Genomic DNA, 18,519 nt, shown 5'->3' with positions numbered 1-18,519 from the left:
CAATTATCCACTACAACTTAGATGTTATAATAATAATAATAATAATAATAATAATAATAATAATAATAACCGTCTTCTCTGCAATATGTCTTATCTTGTACCCAAGCCTCTACCCTTTCTCTGATGAGGGAATTCAACCTAGGACAGGGGCACCTTAAGCTTCTTAATTAAAGGTAACTCCGTCTCTTCCCATTTAGAAGAGTCTCTTGGGTATGGTTTCAGTTGATTTAAAGTTAACATCCGTAAAGTCATAAGGTTTTCTCCATTCATAGGTTCTCCACTCCCCACCTCCTAATTTCTGATATGGTATCAGCATAGTGACGGGAAGAGTGACCTTGGATGCTTATGTTCCCCTCTGGGTCCTCACTGGCCTCTACTCCTGCATCCCCATTCTGTGAGGTCCTGGGCGTCCTGTGATGGGGTCTTCTGGTGCGGAGGGTAATTGGTCTGGTCTGGGGGTATTAAGCAGATAACTAAAGTCCTTCCATAGCCTGAGGTCCCAAGAACCTGTGCTTTGTAGCTCCCCTGTGCTGTCCCCTAATTGATATAAGTCAAGTAGTTCTCCTAGAGGTTTCTCATCCCCCACCAGGCCATGTGGGAATTCCTGGATCTCTATCCAGGAATTGGATATCCGTCCAGGAGCACTGTCTCCGCCCATCTATCCAGATCTCTCCTCTCTCTAGTGCTACCACTTCCATGTTAGACACAGCCTCACACCAAAGTTTGGCTTCTCTGAGAGGCTTAGAGTATCAGCCCTGATATCTTTTAGCTCCTCCACACTTAGCTGATACTTTCTTCTGCTTACACTTCTCTCTGAGGTTCAGCCCCAAGGTGATAATGTATTGGTCAGCTATTGCCACATGAATGCTGTGTAACAAGCCACCTCAAAACTCAGTGGTTTCCAACAACAAGCATTTTTTTTCACTTCCAGTTGTGTGGTTTGCCCAGGGCAGCTCTGCCTTAGGATGCAAGTCAGCTGGAATTGGCTCCAGGTTTGGATTGGGATCAGATTTGCTCCACATGGCCTTACATTCCCCTTGGAAAATCAAAGAAGCACAAAAGAACACAAGCAGTGCATTGCCTCTTAAGGCCCTGGACTAAACAAGCCACCTAGCCAGATTCAACACCAATGAGACAGGGAACCATATTCTACTTATTCTGTGTACCACAAGGCCACAAGACTACAAGATATTCAGGGTTTGCTAGAAAGTCAGAAGGGGGTTAAGCTACCTCTTCCCAGGGGACTCTGAGAAGGCTTCAGAGAGGAGATGACTTCTGAGCTGTTTTAAAAGAAGAGCAGTTTTTTTAACCAAATGGCTCTAAGAGGAAGGGCATCCTGGGCAGAGGCTGCAGGTTATGGAAAGGGAGCGAGAAGTGAGAGAGCCTGTGCTGAGGCTCAGAAGCCCACTGTGCTGGGAAGCGAGCCTGGAGAGTGGCAGAGGCACATTGCAGAGGATGCTAGGAGCCAGGCTAAGGATCTGGAGGCTTGGACTTTGTTCTAGAAACCATGGGCAGTCTGTGATGGGCTCTGGACCAAGGAGGAGGCCTGAACAGGGTTGGATATGTAAGAGTCACATAACTAACAGGCGGGGAGGAGGCAAACAGGGATCTTCCCACTCCCAAAGCCGTGCTTCTTCCATGAGGACCCCTGCCTACTTCCAGTCACGCCAGGCTCCAAATGCCAGTGCTTACTCCTCTGCCCTCCTCCTGTTGAGAATTACCACGGCTTCCTTGCCTTCATGGGGAAGGAAGAAGGGCCAGCAGAAAAGGACCCCAGAAAAGGAACTCCATTTCACATGACCTACTTACAGAACTCGGACAGCTGTAGACCATCAATATAAATTCCTAGTCTCTATCCTATTTATTTTAGTTGATGACTCAGAATGTTTGAATAGCATATTCATTTATGGCCAGAAAATATTAGCTTCTAAACGCTGTAACCCTGCCCCCAAATCACTTTTTTAAATTCAGATTGTTTTCCCATTCCATCATTTGCGATCAGAGTTTTCATCACAGACCGATTTTTATAAGTCAGCCCTAGACTTGGGATTTATTTATGCCCATAAACAAAACCCCAATATTAATCGCAAACTATTTCTGATTCTCAGTTAACGTCCTTAAACATCTTGTGTCCCTGGGGACTCTTTGCCCTGTCATATGAAGATGACGTTTTAAGATTTGTATTTCCCCAAAGAAGCAAGTAGATCATAAAACCTAATGTATTCCGTGGTTTGGAATGATAATTTCACCAAGAGGTGAGGGAATATTTCACTGCAGATCGTTACAACACACACGTAAGTTGTTAATATACTACTTCCCATTAAATATTCATCCAGCTTCTGTTTATGGAATGGCTCCTATGTCCCCAGTAGGGACTGTGGGTGGGTCTTGTATGTGCGGGGGGCAGGTAGTGCAGGACAAAGCTGTGGACAGCTCCCTGACTTGGGGTAAGAAGGTTGTGGATAGAAGGCACATCTACCTTGTGGAGCTAGAAAGCAAGAAGCTATGGAGGGGACACAGCCATTCATGGGCAGTGTGCTGGAGACCAAGCTGGAAGACAACTTTGGCTACAAGAGCAGGGCACCAGGCTGGCAATGCATGTGGCCACAAGGGTGCCTGTCCCTGAAGACCTAGCTAGAATGGAACAGAGGCATGTGCAGAGCCCAGATGCAGAGAGGTTGAAGAAAGGGGTGAGGAAAAGAGGCATGCAGGATTGGATGCTACCAGAATGCAGTGGGATTCCACTTCACCAACATTTTCTGAGAATCTCTGCCTCCGTCCTATGCTTCAATTTTCCCCACTGTAGGAATAGAGGCAGAGAGCTGCATGGCAAAGTGTCTTACAATGAAGACCACAATGAGGGAACCTGGAAGCAAAGGTGTAGGACCCTTGAATTCTGCCCCTTGGGAGTAATCTCAGAAAGCTTACCAAAACAATATGGTGCCATTGTGTTGTGATTAGGGGCAGTCTTTGAAAACAGGACTCAAATTCCTGCACCTTCGTTTCCTAGCTAGGTGTCCTTGGTCCTCAGTCACGTTAGTGCCCCAGTGCTCCTACCTGTACAAGGTGGGTAATATTATGACGCCCCCTCTGAAAGTGGTCAGGAGGGTGAAATGGAATAGTGTGTGCACCTAGCACTTAGCAATGAGCCTGGCAAAGAAGCAGTGAGAGCCTCGGGGCATTGATGCCACGCTTTATGAAAGGCATACAGGAACCACCAATATATTTAGGTAGGAGAGTGATGGGATCCAGTCTTCCTTTCAGAAAAGAGACTGGGGTGTGGACGAGGGGGCTTGTGCTGACGTCACAGCCAGGGAATAGGGTGGTTGGATTGTCCTGATATAAGCACAGTGGCAAAGGAAGCCTCATCTGAAACTGGGAAGATCTGTGCCTGTTGGAAGCCAAGAGGAGGGAGGTGGAAAAAATGAGATCCTGGGGGGAATGGGAGAGAGGCAGTCACAGTTATGAGTGGTGGAAGAAGTTGGAGAGAATGGGAATGAGCTGCAAATGCTATGATTTCACAGTTTTACTCTCAAACTAAGTCATTGCTTCTACAACTCTACACTCAATGATGGAGAAACCGAGAAAGAATCATTGAGAGATACATATATGTAGATGTATGTGTAGGTATAAAATTTTTTAGAAAAGAAAGAATATTCAGAATCCCTAGTATTTGTTTGCATTAGTTCCTTTACTGGAGCTATAGATCTGAAATATAGTTTGGTTATCTGTCCATCCACCCATCCACTCACTGTGTTTAGCAGCCCCTGACCATAGAAGGTACTCAACCAATATTTGCTGGGTAAATGAAGGAAAGAGTGAGCACCAAAGAGATTTGAAGAATGTGAGATTTAATTTAAAACTTTTCATGCCAGTGCAGTATTACAGTCTTGTTTTCATTGATTTCAATGGATAATTCAGGAAGTAACTTAGAAAATAAATCCCCACCACTTTAACTCCTATTAAAATCAAATCAATAGACCTTACAGGTGAGACACTAGCTCAGGGTACTTTCTCCAGTACTGGTGGGAATGAACATTGATACAACTTGTGTAGGCAGTTTGTACACTTTCTCAAAAGGTGTATGTATTATACACATACCCAGGAATTTCACTTTCAGGATGTTAGCCTTTTGATAGGCTCATCCATGCGTAACATGACATCTTACAAAGATATTCACAGAGCATTGTTAATAACATTAAAAATGAGAAACAAATGTCGCATAATAGCGGACCAGCTAAGTGATAGTATACCCATACGATGGGATACCATCCCGCTATTTTTAAGCAAAAGCACCTTTAAATAAGTGGTTAGGAATGATGTCCAAGATACAATGCTACTTGAAAGTAAAGGTATGTAAGCCTGTTTATGTTTTTGTATTCTTAGACTGCTCCTGTAAGAATACCTAAGAAACTGGCAAGGCGTTGCCTCCAAATTGGAAAACAGAAGTGAGAAATAGACTGACTTCCTGTATCCTCTTTTGTACCTACTTAGTCTATTTCAAAAACTAACAAACTTTAATTTCAAAAGCCAAATACTAGAGAAGGGTTTATGACAAAGCAAAATTCCTTTGTTCCATCCCTAGTCCCCCTCCCCAGTGGTAACCACTTTTGACAATTTTACATCTTAAATAATATGTTAATTTTGCTACTTCTTGGATTAACAATTCTGTATTACCTATTTATTTTATGTTCTAATAGTCGAAGACTTAGCTCGCCTATAACCCCGACCACTTCCTCTCCTGTCCTTTTAGTAAAGTTATATTATGTGCTAGTTCAGGATACAGCAGGTAATGCTGCAATGACAGGCAACCCCAAATCCCAATGGCTTCTATCAAGAAAGGTTTGTTTCTCACTCATGGGACTTGTCTATTACAGGTCCATGGGGGACAGGAAGAGGCATAATCTGTACACTGTAATTATTCAAAACCCAAGGCTGATGGAAGAGCCACCATCTCACATAATGCCAATCGCCTTCTAGAAGAAAGATTGATCCCACTGGTAATGAAATGCTAGCCCTGGAAGTGATTCCCATCACTTTAGTTCAGAACTCAATTACCAGAACTAATCTCATGGCCCCATCTAACCAGAGAGGGTCAGGAATTATCCAGAACAAAGGAGAACCAGAAATATCTTCGCAAGTGGCACTAATGACTAAAATAGTTACCTTTGCAGCTAGACATAAAATAGTTAAACCTCTTTTTCTTGTTCTATCAATGTTAGGCATCATTTCCGGACTCCTCATTTTGTAAGATGCAATTGTTACTGTTACTAGCAGCTTCTTTGCCTTCTATCTTTCCTCCAGCTTTGGTTCCTGACTTCTTTCAGTTCTACTTTTCCCCACCTCAAACCTTTTTTTATTTTTTGTTAGGTTTGCTAACTCTCCCATACATTTCAGTAACCATAATCAGCTCTCTTATGCTCTGCAATTCTATGACTATATAAATATTATTTACTGCAGAGCCAAGCAATGTGCTGCAATTGTTTCTTTCTTAGTGCATCTAATGTTACAGTCTCTGGTGCCACCCTAGGGAATTTTGAGATGGATTCTCCTACACTCCATAAACTTCAGTTTGCTTTGTATTTGCACTGAAATTTAAAAATCAATGGGAGCATTGCAAGATGCAGCTGAAGAAATATGGGCCACATAAAGTATTAATGGGCCATGGGAGCCACAAAAGGCCCATGTGCCACCATAGAGCTAACGCAGCCTCCATCGGCTGGAGGCTAGGACATCTGAGGCTGAACAAGGGACAGCTCCTGCAGGAACCAAAGGCAGAGCTTAGCATATGGGCCCAGGAGCCAGCACAGGGAACGCAGCCTCGTGCCTGCTCCTCACTGCCAGCCTGTGCTGGCCTCCTCTAATTGGATTGAGTGTTCTGTCATTTTCCCTCAGGTGCACCGTGTGGAGAAGGGCCACATGTGCATTCACAGTAATGGTCTCCAACCACTATCCAGTTGGGACACTTTGGGGGCACTATGGAGGTCAGAAACAGCCAAAGGGCAACATGTTTTATTTTGTTTTTTAATGGAATCAGAAGTATTAGCACCAATATAGGCTCTGTGCCAGGCACAGTGGTGGCACCCACCTGTCATCCCAGCTACTCAGAAGGCAGGAGGATCACTTGGGCCCAGGAGTTCTGGGCTTTAGTGCACTATGCCGATCAGGTGTCTGCGCTAAGTTTGGCATTAATATGGTGGCCTCTCTGGAGAGGGGGACCACCGGGTTGCCTAAGGGAGGGTGAGCAGGCCCAGGTAGGAAATGGAGCAAGTCAGAGCTCCTGTGCTGGACAGTAGTGGGATCAGCCACTGTACTCAGACCTGGGGAACATAGTGAGACCTCGTCTCTAAAAAAAAAAAAAAAAAAAAAAAAAAAAAAAAAAAAAAAGACAAACGAACAAGCTCCGTGTGTGTTTATTGGGACAGAAGTGAAGGGAAGCAATGGTTAGAGATTATCCAGTCTGACCCGCCCATTCCACAGATGAGACAGTCGAGGCCCAAGGAATGGGAGGGGCATCTCCAGGTTCTCGAGCATCACAGGCTACTCCCCAGCTCTGCACCAGCTTCCCACATCAGTGACCCCTCTCTCCCTGCCAGCGCCTCCCATGTCAAAACAGCTCAGAGGACGGAAAGCTGGAGATGCTGGACGTGCAGAGACCCACCACCTGCCCGCTGTACAGAGCGAGACACTCCTTAGCTTACACAGCGAGTCGCCGTCAGAACCAGGGCCAGAGGGTCGCCCTGTGAACTGAGACCAACCCTCTCCCCTGCCCTGCCTCCCTCTCGCCCTTGAGTTCTCAGATATAGGAAGGCAGCTCTGCCCTGCTGGCCCCAGAGCGGTCACCGTCCATGGCCAGGAGCCAGCTACGTCCTGTGTGCCCTCCTCACTCTCCGTCCTTCCCTGCAGACGGGAAGAACGCTGGCATCAAACACAGTAGGAGAAGCAGTGATGGCCGTCCTTGTACCGAAGGAGCCATTCTCAAACCACGCTGCTAAAGCCACTTTAAAGGCTTTCAGAGCTCTAGGGCAGGGAGAAGTGCCATCGCCCTTCCTTAACAAAGTCACCTTTCACAACCTCCAGATTCTCCAGGCGGGCGTTTTTGGCTGGCTCTTTGGGAAGATCCTATGTGTGGGCCACTATCGCCCTCTTGTGGCGTATAGGCGAAGCGCTTTACGGTCTTGCTCAGAGAACAAAGGCCGTCAGTCTCCCTCCCTTCTCCTGTCTCTGGCACAGGAAGGGGTGGCCGCGTCAATTTTTCATTCTGGGGTCCTTGGCCTTGGCTGTTGGAGCTTGATAGACTAATGAGATGTACATCAGCTCAGGAAACAGCTGCTGAGTGCCTGACGGAGGGGTTGAGTCAGAAGGAATGAACTGAAAAATTGATTTATGTCAGAGGCTTTGGCAGGCATTTGTCTGAAAAATCACTGGCCACCAGCGCTGCTCCAGTGCTCATGAGGCCACGCATGAGTGTTCACACCCCCTCAACACCCACCCCACCCACCCCGCACTTCCGCTGTCACTGAAACCTTACTTCAAGGCCCAACTCTCACGCCTCCTCCTCCAGGAAGCCCAGCTTGCTCTCTGCAGCTCCTGAGACTCCAAGAAGAGCTTGCAGCCCACCCCTCTGCTTCCTCCTCTGCTCTGGTTCAGCCTCTGCCACGGGTCGGAGCCAGCCGGGACTGTGGCCAATGTCTGCTCAACCTTTGAATCTTTGAGGGCAGAGGCTGCATCTTGTGCTCCTAGAGTCAGGCCAGGCCCATCCCTGAGTGGCTGAGTCTGTTGAATGAGAGAGGTCACTTCAGCCCAGTCATCGCCTCCGAAACCCACACCAAGCCCAACAAGAGATTCAGGCCCCTCTGGAGAAGGTGGGCTTTGTGGGTGCCCTGGCTGGCAGGGCTTTGCGACAGGTTTGAGGATGGGGCCATAGCAAGGGATGAACTGAACACTGACCCCCCCAGTGCTTGTTCCTTCACTTACTTTTCCAACCTCCACTTCCCCAAGGAGTCCCAGGCAATGCCTGTTCAGCTGGTCTCTCCTGGGGCAAGCCTCTGAGGAGGAAAGAGTCCGCTGGACCTAGGGTTGGCTCTGGGGCAGTTATCTTGGTCCCTCTATTTCCTCATCTACCCAATAGCAGCAAAGAATATTGATTGGCATGGTTTGGGAACATGAACAGAGATGACTGCTGAAAACCCATGAGCACCACGGTGAGTCTTTCTGATTATTTCTGGGTTCTGAGCACTGGGTAGGCTGTTCCCACCACATAATCCATTCAACCACTGCTGCAACAGGATGGAAGAGTGGTCCAGAGCCTGGGCCCTGAAGCCAGACTGCTTGAGCCTGAATTCTTGCTCTGACACTTATCAGCTCTGGCACTATCTGCATAGTATCTTAAAAAAGGGAGATAACCATAGCACTCACCTCATAGAAGTATTGTGAGCAGGAAGTGAGTTAACACATCTAAAGGAATTAGAGCAGTGATTGGAGCGTGGGAAATGCTCAGGAAAGTAAGCCCTTGCTGCAGTATTGCATGGAAGCTGCTTGTCTTGAGGTCATCTCCTCCTGGAATGGTGTATCACAAAGACAGAGCCGAGTTGCATTTTACATAAAAATCGATCTTTCTAATGCACACACTCGGCATTAGCTTCTTCATTCTGAGGTCAACATGCCACTGGTGTGAGGAAAAACCTAGTGTTTTAAAGACATTTGTTGATCTAATATCTACTGAATTAATTAATTATTAGGTTGTATTTTTCCTACACAGATTTGCACTATGTGCATGGATGAGGAAGCATGAGGATGCAGTAACCTACAACTGAAATGTTGGGCCTGATCTTCAACCCAGGACTACGCCAAGCAGAGGCTAGTGGCAGATATGGGAGCCATATACCCACCAAGAACCCTGAAGAACTTCATGCCAAGCCAGGACCATTTAATGTTTTCATTAATGGCTTGAAGGATGGAATCGAGACCCAGCTAATCAGATTTCTGGATGATAGGAAGCTGGAAGGGATCTTAGCTACTTTGGAGGACAAGATTAAAATGCAATCCAAGCTTGACGAATTGCAGAGATGGACCTAAATCAATAAAAAGAGCAACAATAAAGATAAATGCAAGCTGCTTGGAACAGAGCTGAGAAAATTATCCAGGTACCAAATGGTGATGAGAGAAATGAGTTTTGAGGGAGCCAGGAGGAGGTACCTGGATGTAAATTGATCAAGTCACGGTGTCTGTAAAGTGGAGGCACAACTCTGTCACCTGGTGGATCCCAAACTTCAATAAGCGTAAGACTATAGCTCAGAGAGCTTTGAAAATGCGGATTTCCAAGCCACAGGTCTGAGACTGTGATTCAGTAGTTGTGTAATGGAGCTAAGAAGATTCTAGTGCAGGTGGCCCATGGGCAGTGCTTTGAGAAAACTGGCAGGGTAAAGACGTAGCCTCTGACCACACCATTATTTCCTAAATGTTTACTATGTGGAATGTTTATCCCATGGGATTCTCTATAAGAAGTGAGTCCATGGTCAAATATGGGAATGTTCTCTGTCCAAAATTAAAAAAAAATCACAAGGCAAGTGAGCACACCAGTGACCCCAACATTTTCTGCAATCAAATAAACTGCACAACTTGGTTCAATCCAGAGTTTCCCAAACTTTTTGATTAGGGACTCATTTTTTCATGTAACATTCAAAAACATCTTGTGCAACACCGTTCAGAAAATTCTGAATTTTCTGAATTCAGCTGGAATTTGACAGCATTTAAAATGCTGCTCTGTCTCCTAACTACCCTGGATGTGAACTTTCCTTTAACATTTAGAAGAGAGGAAAGCAAGTTAACTACAGCTTGAGTCCTGGGCTTCTATCGCTTATTGATAGTGTCCCGTGTACCCCAGATGGGTGAGGAGGGCAGTACTTTTCCTCCTCTGTTTACTGTCTTCCTGGAGCTTGTGTCCAGAATCGCTAGTTGCCTTCTCCTTGTCTACTCTCTCCTTTCCTTTAGTAACAGAATCCCCATATTGTTGAATGTGGTAATGTGCCCCGCTACAAAACCACATTCTGCAGCCTCCCCTGCAGATGTGGTCAGTCAGTTGTACACAGAAGTCACTGGGGGGATTTCTGGGGAATTCCTTTAGAGATGCTGACGCATTTGAAAGGCACCCTTTTTGTTCTTCCCCAATTTCTTCTTCTTCCTGCCTGTAACACAGATAGGGTAGGGGTGCTGGCAGCCATGCTGGGCCATGAGGTGACCTTACAGATGGAAGCCACTCACTAAGGATGGCAGAACAGAAAGATAGAAGGAGCTCAAGATGTTGATGGCATTGTGAAGCCACCAGAGCAGTCCTGCCCTGCCTAAGAGAAAAAATGTACCCCTATTTTGTTTAAGCCACTGTTTTTCAGGCCTCTGTTGCTAGCAGTTGAGTGCAATTTTGAACTCACACAGGGTAGAGTCAGCAAAGCCTTTTTGTCATTTTTCCCAAATCTTAGCTCCTCCGGACTTCCATCCTGACCACATCCCTGGATGTTCGTGTGTGTGTGTGTGTGTGTGTGTGTGTGTGTGTGTGCACGTGCTTTCTTGCCCCACCCTCAGCATGAGGCACTGAGGCATGTGGCAGCCTGTGTCTTCGGCTGCCTCTCTTTTGTCTCCTTTACTGGAATTAAGCACAGAATGGAATTAACTCAGAATGACATATTCAAGAGTCTCACATCCCTGTAGACTGAATCCCTTTTGGAATCTCCGTGCTTTATTTCTAAATGTTTTGTAATCTACACTCAACATAGAATTCCTGTCTGAAATCAGTGAGTGGCTCCTGAGAAGAGGCAGGTTGAATGGAAATACAATCTCAAGAATTCCCTTCATATCACCCACGACACTTGCCAAAAGGAAGGGAAAACCAGGCCATTGCAAAGAAAAATGAGAAACAAGCACAACTGAGGACGGGAGGAAAAACACGGTCCCCTCCAGTGAATGAGAGATCAGAGGGCAGAGGGGCCCCTGCTGCAGTCTGTGTCCTCACTCCCCTTTGGCGACTCGCCTCGCTCTCCTGGCTTCTGGTCCAGGAGGCCTCACCCTCCATCAGAGGCCACGGCCCCTGGCCTGGTGCAGACCACATTCTGCCATGTAGGTGCCTGCCAATGGAGATCCATTAGAGTTTCCTTCTGTGAAGGCCCTGGTGGCCTCTGTCCTCAGAAACAGCACCAGTCTAGAACGGTCTCTAGACTTTTCTTCTCTGCTTGGACTGGAAAGTCCATTTCCAAGGAGCTTTTTCCCGAGTTCAGACCTACTAAAGTGGTTGCATTTTCTAAGAGATTCAAATGGGACATTTTCCTGGAGGAAGGAACTAGAATTCACTGGAAACCCATCAATTGCTTCTGTACATACTCCTCAACGATTGGCCAAGTCATAGCAAACTAAGAAGAAATTAGTGCTAATCCTCACTTCTGGGAGATACCAACACTGGGCCTAGACAGATCTGTTTGCTCAAGAATGTGATGATAAATAACAAAACCAACATATGAAACCTCAACTTGGGGCCTTGTGAAAATTGTGTAACAGAGAGAATAGGAACCAGGTATAGTAAGGTCCAAAGAAAACCTTTCCTTAAAAACACAATCACTTCCTGAAATAGAAGGAAAATTTGGGAATGGATAGGGGCATATTCTTAATGAGACATCAAAATATGGAAGTTCTATTAAATAAGAACTGAGCGAGGTAAGGAGAGAAAGTAAAGGAAAATAGTTTCAAGATAAAATGCACTGAAACCGGTAAGCAACAAATTTCTTACTTCAGATAATAAACTGATAAAATGTCTATTATAATAAACTTACAAGATATATTATAATAAACTTACAAGATGTTTCCAGAAATGAGATTAAGAAATAGAAAAGATGAAAGCGGTAACAGGGATGGCTATCAATCGTGGATCTCCAACCTATGAATAAAAGGTGCTACAGATAAAAACCGGGCTAGGTTAGCAGCAATACCAGAAGTATCATGGGAGAAAAAATTCCCAGATCTGAAAAAATACCCCAAATTCTGACTTTGTTACCATTGAATTCTGCTAAAAAGAAAAACCGAGCCTAAGATGATGGAAGACTAAGGAAGACTGGGAGGTACCGTGGGGAAGGAGCCGGCGAGGCTGAGCTCAGGGCCACGGACCTGGAATCAAGGTCTTCTCTGTCATTCGCCATCTGGGTGGCTCAGACAAGCCACTGCCCTTCTTCTGGGACTCAGTTTTCCTCCCTGTGAAATGGGACGGTGTCCATCTTAGTTTAGGTTTCCCAAAGAGCAGAACTGAGGCAACGACTTGGGTGCAGAGAGTTAATCGAGAAGGCAATGTCAGGCGGCAAAGCAAGAAAGTGAGGAAAATGAGACGGAAAATTGGCCTCCAGAAGCCAAGGAAGGCAGCTGTGGGCTCAGACCCACTGGGGACCCTCTGAAATACTGAAACCAGCCTCAGAATCATCCCACAAACTGGGGACTGCCTTTTGCAGCTTCAGGAGAACTCCAGGGCCAGAGAATGTGGGACAGGGTGGCAACAGGATCTACTGCCAACCCCCTGCAGGCCCAGCACTCTGATATGAATCAGAGGGATTCAGAGCGGAAGATGTGCTGTGACTGAGCACTGCGGGGCTCCAGGGTGGATGCCAGGCAGGGTAGCAATAAGACAAACGCAATTGTTCTCACACCTGTGTGTCGAGGTGGGCTGTGTCCTCCTTGGGGGAGATGGACCATGTCTGAGTTATCGCGGCAGCCCTGAAGCCCAGTACAGAGCCTGGCACATGTTAGATGCTCAGTCATTGTCACCCCCAACTGTCCCAGGGGCAGAGCTTAGACCCGTGACACAGGTTTCAGCTCAACAGAAGGAAGAACTTTCTAAGAAGTGGTGAAGGGCAGGACCGGCGCCTCAGAGTTTTGGTGCCCTTTCCCCAAGCTAGGCTCATTAGCGTCTCACTCTCCTCTGGCCTGACTCCCACTCCATACTTGAATTCCCTCAATATCACATACTCTTTCATTTCCTGTTTATAAATCTGTAGCAATGTGGTGCTCGCCACCTCCTAAAGTAGCTTTTGCCTCCTTCTTGTTCTCAGAAACGCCTTGTTGCAAAGGCCGGGTCCAGGTGCAAGCCTCAGCTCCATAAGTCATTTCACCACCCCGGGCCTCCGTTTCTTCTCCTGAAAAATGAGGGTGTTCCGACAGCAGAGTTGAGAGTTACATTTGGTAAAGAATCTAGCATAGCACTCATCACATCTACTTAGTCGATAACATTAGAAAAAATTAAATACTGGCCGGGCGCAGTGGCTCATGCCTGTAATCCCAGAAGTGTGGGAGGCTGAGACTGGCAGATCACTTGAGGTCAGGAGTTCAAGACCGGCCTGGCCAACATGGCAAAACCCTGTCTCTACTAAAAATACAAAAAATTAGCCGGGCATGGTGGCAGGCGCCTGTAATCCCAGCTACTTGGGAGGCTGAGACAGGAGAATTGCTTGAATCCAGGAGGCAAAGGTTGCAGTGAGCTGAGATCGTGCCACTGCACTCCAGCCTGGGTGACGAAGCAAGATGCCATCTCAAAAACAGTAAAAAAAAATTTTTTTAATTTAAAAGAAATGTTAAAAAGAAAAAATTAAATATATAGGTAGATGTGCTTTTATTAGGCAATACACGTTCCCTTTTTGCCTGGCAGTAGGCTTTAAGCTCGTCTTATGCTTCAGAGTCACCTTACCCTAGGCTTCTGATATAAATATTTCTCCCCTTCCCCAGCTTCGCCTCCTTCCTCTATTTGGTTTCTAACCTCTGTGACATCTCCTTATCTTCTTTGTAGGTGTGTTTATTAAACAGAATATCCACATACTTTGCAGAAGTATTTATGTTCACATCCAGCTGCCTATAAACTGAATCTGGCCCACTCACATGTTTTGTTTGGCCTGCAGAATGCTTAATAAAAATATGAACCAAAATTTTAAAATAGAAATACTTTACCCCCAAAAAAATCTGGATTTCCGACTTTTCTTGAAAAACTGGAAAACGTGGCAATTTTGGGCCACAGTGTTGGCAACCATTGGCTGGAGCTGAGGCAGCTGTTCCTTAGAGAAGACATGGGCTCTTCACTTCACCCCAGTTCTCACCACTCCCTATCGTCTCCCTGACGCAACCCCCGCCTCACTAACTTGGCCTGCCTGGCCTCTGTAGCTTTTCTCATTGTGACCCCCTGTTTACATAACACAAATCCGCACGAAGCATCTATTTTCTTCCAATAATGCAGGGGCAGGTATTTTCTATATCCCCAGTGCCTCCTTGTTGATTGAATGGATAAATGAACAAATGAATGGATGCTAAATAAATCTGAACAAATTAAATATTTAAATTTTTTTTGAGACAGGGTCTTGCTTTCCCATCCAGGCTGGAGTGCAGTGGTACAATCCTAGCTCACTGCAGCCTCAGTCTCCAGTATTCAAGCAATCCTCCCACCTCAGCTCCTGAGTAGCTAAGACTACAGGCACGTGCCACCAAGACCGGCAAATGTTTCTACTTTTTTTGTAGAGGTGGGATCTTACTATGTTTTCCAGGCTGGTCTCAAACTCCTGGCCTCAAGGAATTCTCCCACTTCAACCTCCAAAAGTGCTGGGATTTTAGGAGTGAGCCACTGTGGCTCACCTGAACAAATTAAGTATTTATCAACATGTACAAACTGCATTGCTGTCATAGGAATGAAGTTCAAGGTGAATCTCACAAGGTTCCCCTCGAGGATAAGCAGAACTCTTACTCCCTGATACTCAAAATAAAATACCCCACTCTTCCGAATAGCTCCCAGACACTATGTCCCCCTTGTAAACAGAACCGCTCCCTCCAAGCCCAGAGGTCAACTTCTTGAATATGTCATGCCATTTCTTCGCTCTCCTCCCCGGGTTGCTTCTCAGATGCTCTGTGCATCATCTCCTGCATCCCGTGGCCAAATAAACCAGTCAGTGCTCAATTCTCCAATTGACTGGATGGCTCAGGGAACAAACCCTCAAATCTGATTACAGGAAAATTCATTACTTTAAGTCCTCCCTCAGGGTTCAGAGCTCATAAAAGAAACCTCCAGAGGCCCAGGCCGAGGGGAAGAGAAGCTCCTATGCCGCACATCTACAGATTGCCAATAATTAACCTGAACTAATTATTGTTGAGCCCCAGGTCAGTCTTCCCAGATCAAGGCTCCCCTGACAACTGAGTTTTCAGAGCCAGAACTTTTCACTCAGACACAAAAGGAACATTCAGCAGATTTTAATAAAAAAGAGCATGACTCACATAGGATCCTCTGCTAGACAGAGACCCAGCCGGTTGGAGGCTCACTGGCAGGGACACGATTCAGGGCCCCCAGAGAGACACCTGTGTGAGGACTCTTTTCCTGGCCCTGTTTACAACCCTCTTAGGATTTTTGAACAAATAAGACCACGCATCTCAACACATAAAGACAAACAGCAAGTTAGGAAAAATATGTATATTCTATTCATAATATTAAAAGCTGACATGAAAAAATAAGACAAAAATGAATATTCCAAAGGAAAAAATAGTAAATTATAAGGAAAAATAATTCACCATGGAAACAATAGCTAATCTATATAATCAACATAGTTTCATTTCATGTTCAGCCTCACTCTAGTAATTTTTAAAAGTCAGTGAGATAGTATTTTGTTTTCTGGCCGGGCACAGTGCCTCATGCCTGTAATCCCAGCACTTTGGGAGGCCAAGCTGGGCAGCTCACCTGAGCTCAGGAGTTCAAGACCAGCCTGGCCAACATGGTGAAACTCCATCTCTACTACAAATACAAAAATTAGCTGGGCATGGTGGCACACGCCTGTAGTCCCAGCTACTCAGGAGGCTGAGACAGGAGAGTCACTTGAACCTGGGAGGGGGAGGTTGCAGTGAGCCAAGATCATGCCACTGCACTCTAGCCTGGGCAACAGAGCAAGACTCTGTCTCAAAAAGCAAAACAAAAACAAACAAAAAACCCATTTTGTTTTCTGAGATTGGTAAAATGTTTTGAGCTGGGCTTTTTTTAGTGCTAATGTTCATATTCATAAGGGTAGTGAAATTGAGCGCTATTATACACTGTTGTTTGGAGTATAAAGTGATAAATCAGTGCAATTCTGAGAAGGTAATTTGGCAATAGATAACAAAAACCTTAAAATATGCATATTCTTTAAACTTTTATCTTAAGAACTTTATCCTTAGGGCAATGGTTCTCAAGCAGGGGCAATTGTGCTGCCCAAGGGACATTTGGCAATGTAGAGACATTGATTGTCAGCATGTTGGGGAAGGGGTGCTGCTGGCATCTAGTGATGCAGGCCAGGGAGGCTGTTACCCATCTCATGGTACACAGGACAGCCCCCCAGAATAAGAATTATTGTCACTCTTGAGAAACCCTGCTTTAGGAGAAAAAACTCAGGCAAGTTGACAGGGGTATACAGCCAAAGATATTCAGTGAAGAATTGTTTAGAAAGCTAAAAAATGAGAAGCAGTGTGCATCACTAGGTTACCAATTAAATAAATCATATGCCATGCATACACTAGACCATCATAGAGCCATTAAAAATTGAATACACTCCAGCCTGGAAGACAGAGCGAGACTCTGCCTCAAAAAAAAATTAAATAAATCTGTTTATTGATGGGAATATATTCATTCTATAGTGCTAATTGAGAATAACTAGTTTCAGAATCATATGCCTAGTAGGATCATCTTTTTGTATGTGCATATGTATGTAGAGAGAAAAATCTGAAGGTGTTTATCTACCATGTTACAACTTTAACAGTAGTTTTCACTAGGTGGAAACGTTATGGGTCATTTTAATTTTTTTCTTTTTTTTTTTTTAAGATGGAGTCTCACTCTTGTTGCTCAGGCTGAAGTGAAACGGCATGATCTCGGCTCACTGCAACCTCTGCCTCCCGGGTTCAAGTGATTCTCCTGCCTCAGCCTCCCAAGTAGCTGGGATTACAGGCACGCACCATCACACCCTGCTAATTTTTTTGTATTTTTAGTAGAGATGGGGTTTCACCATGTTGGCCAGGCTGGTCTCAAACTCCTGACCTCATGTGATCCACCTGCCTCAGCCTCCCAAAGTGCTGGGATTACAGGCGGGAGCCATCACGCTCAGCCCATTTTAATTTTTTGTGTTAGTTTTTCAGTGTTTTCTATTTTTCTTTTATTAGCATGGCTAATGAAGGCCTTCTAACGCAGAGTTGAAGATCAAGGACATTAGAATCAGACACCAAGCATTCTGGCTGGGTCCTGTCTCAGCTCTGAGAAAAGCTGCATCCTTGCATGGCAGCCATCATCTGAAACTGTCCTTCACCCAGAGGCACCCCAATTCCCATAAAGTCACCCCATGGCAAGATGTCAGCATGTCCATTTTCTCTTCTGGAAATCATCCAAAAGCAACGATTTCTATTGAAATGTAGAGACAACCTAAACTCCAGGATGAAAACTATTTGGAAGGGCTGCCCAAAGCAGTGGAGATAAAACAGGAGATAGAACAAGGGGAGCACGTTGAGGCCGTGAGGGGCTGCAGGCCTCCAAGAGAGCCAGCAAACATAATTTTCTACACTGAGGGGTATTCCCCCAATGTGCAAAATGACTCACTTGTTCAGAACAGTGAGTTCATAGTAAGGGTTATTGCCTAGCATAAAAAGATTTTTCTGGACATGGTTTTGTTCTAAAAAGCAGAGGAAGGAAAAGGGGCTATAAATGAGAGCTCACCCAAACTAGCTATATTTGCAGGCAGTAGTTTGGGGAAGCAGCAGAGGAGAAGAGTGAATTTGCATTGCTAACACAAACAGCACTCCCCAAGAAAGCAATGAACAAAACCCAGCTTATTTCCACTGGCTTGGGAGCAGTAAAGGCTAAACAAACTCACATACAATACCTTGCATCACTTCATAATCAAAGAAACCATTGTGCTGGGGACATAGTGGTGAGGCAACTGATTATACTTCCTAGCCTCGTAGACCTCACAATCTGGCTGGAGGAGCCAGATGATAGCCAAATAATTCCATGAACCACGAGCCGCAAATGCAATATGGTGGGTAAGAGCTTGGGCTTTGAAGTGAGGTAAACCCAGGCTCTAACCCCTCACTCCTCCACCTAACGTCTCAGAGACACTTTGCTCATCTGCAAAATGGGAAAGTATAATATAATAGCACCTGCCTTCGCGGGTTGTTGTGGGGTTTACAAGAGATAACATAGGGAACACACTTAGTGCAGCGCCCAGCACATAGTGGGTGCTCAGTAGGTGTTGGCTTTGTTATTATTAATATCACTGACATGATCAGTAGCAGCAGCAGCAGCAGTAGTTGTAATAGTATGATGAAGAAAAAGCACAAGTTGTTGTAAGAACTTATAATGTTCTTATAAGGGCCTGGAGGAGGGCATGTTTAGATGGTGGTCATGGAAGCTTCTCTGGGGAAGAGCTAGAGGAAACAAAAAGAACATAAGTCTCCAGAATTTGCCATAAGTCACCCTGCATGGAATCTGCGCAGCCCCCTTCATGG

The 18,519-nt window shown here is 45.5% G+C and overlaps 1 long non-coding RNA gene across 2 annotated transcripts in view; it reads right to left on the bottom strand.

Moving 5' to 3' along the window:
- The window catches only part of LOC134756892 (uncharacterized), a 41,228-nt gene that overhangs the window by 15,161 nt on the left and 7,548 nt on the right, over nucleotides 1-18,519 (bottom strand). The gene's annotated exons all lie outside the window — the stretch shown is intronic.

This window comes from Gorilla gorilla, chromosome 13 (genome assembly GCF_029281585.2).
Source record: "Gorilla gorilla gorilla isolate KB3781 chromosome 13, NHGRI_mGorGor1-v2.1_pri, whole genome shotgun sequence".
In the NCBI taxonomy this organism is placed as follows: domain Eukaryota; kingdom Metazoa; phylum Chordata; class Mammalia; order Primates; family Hominidae; genus Gorilla; species Gorilla gorilla.
The sequence above is the reverse complement of the archived record's forward strand: the minus strand, read 5'-3'. Positions and strand labels throughout refer to the sequence as shown.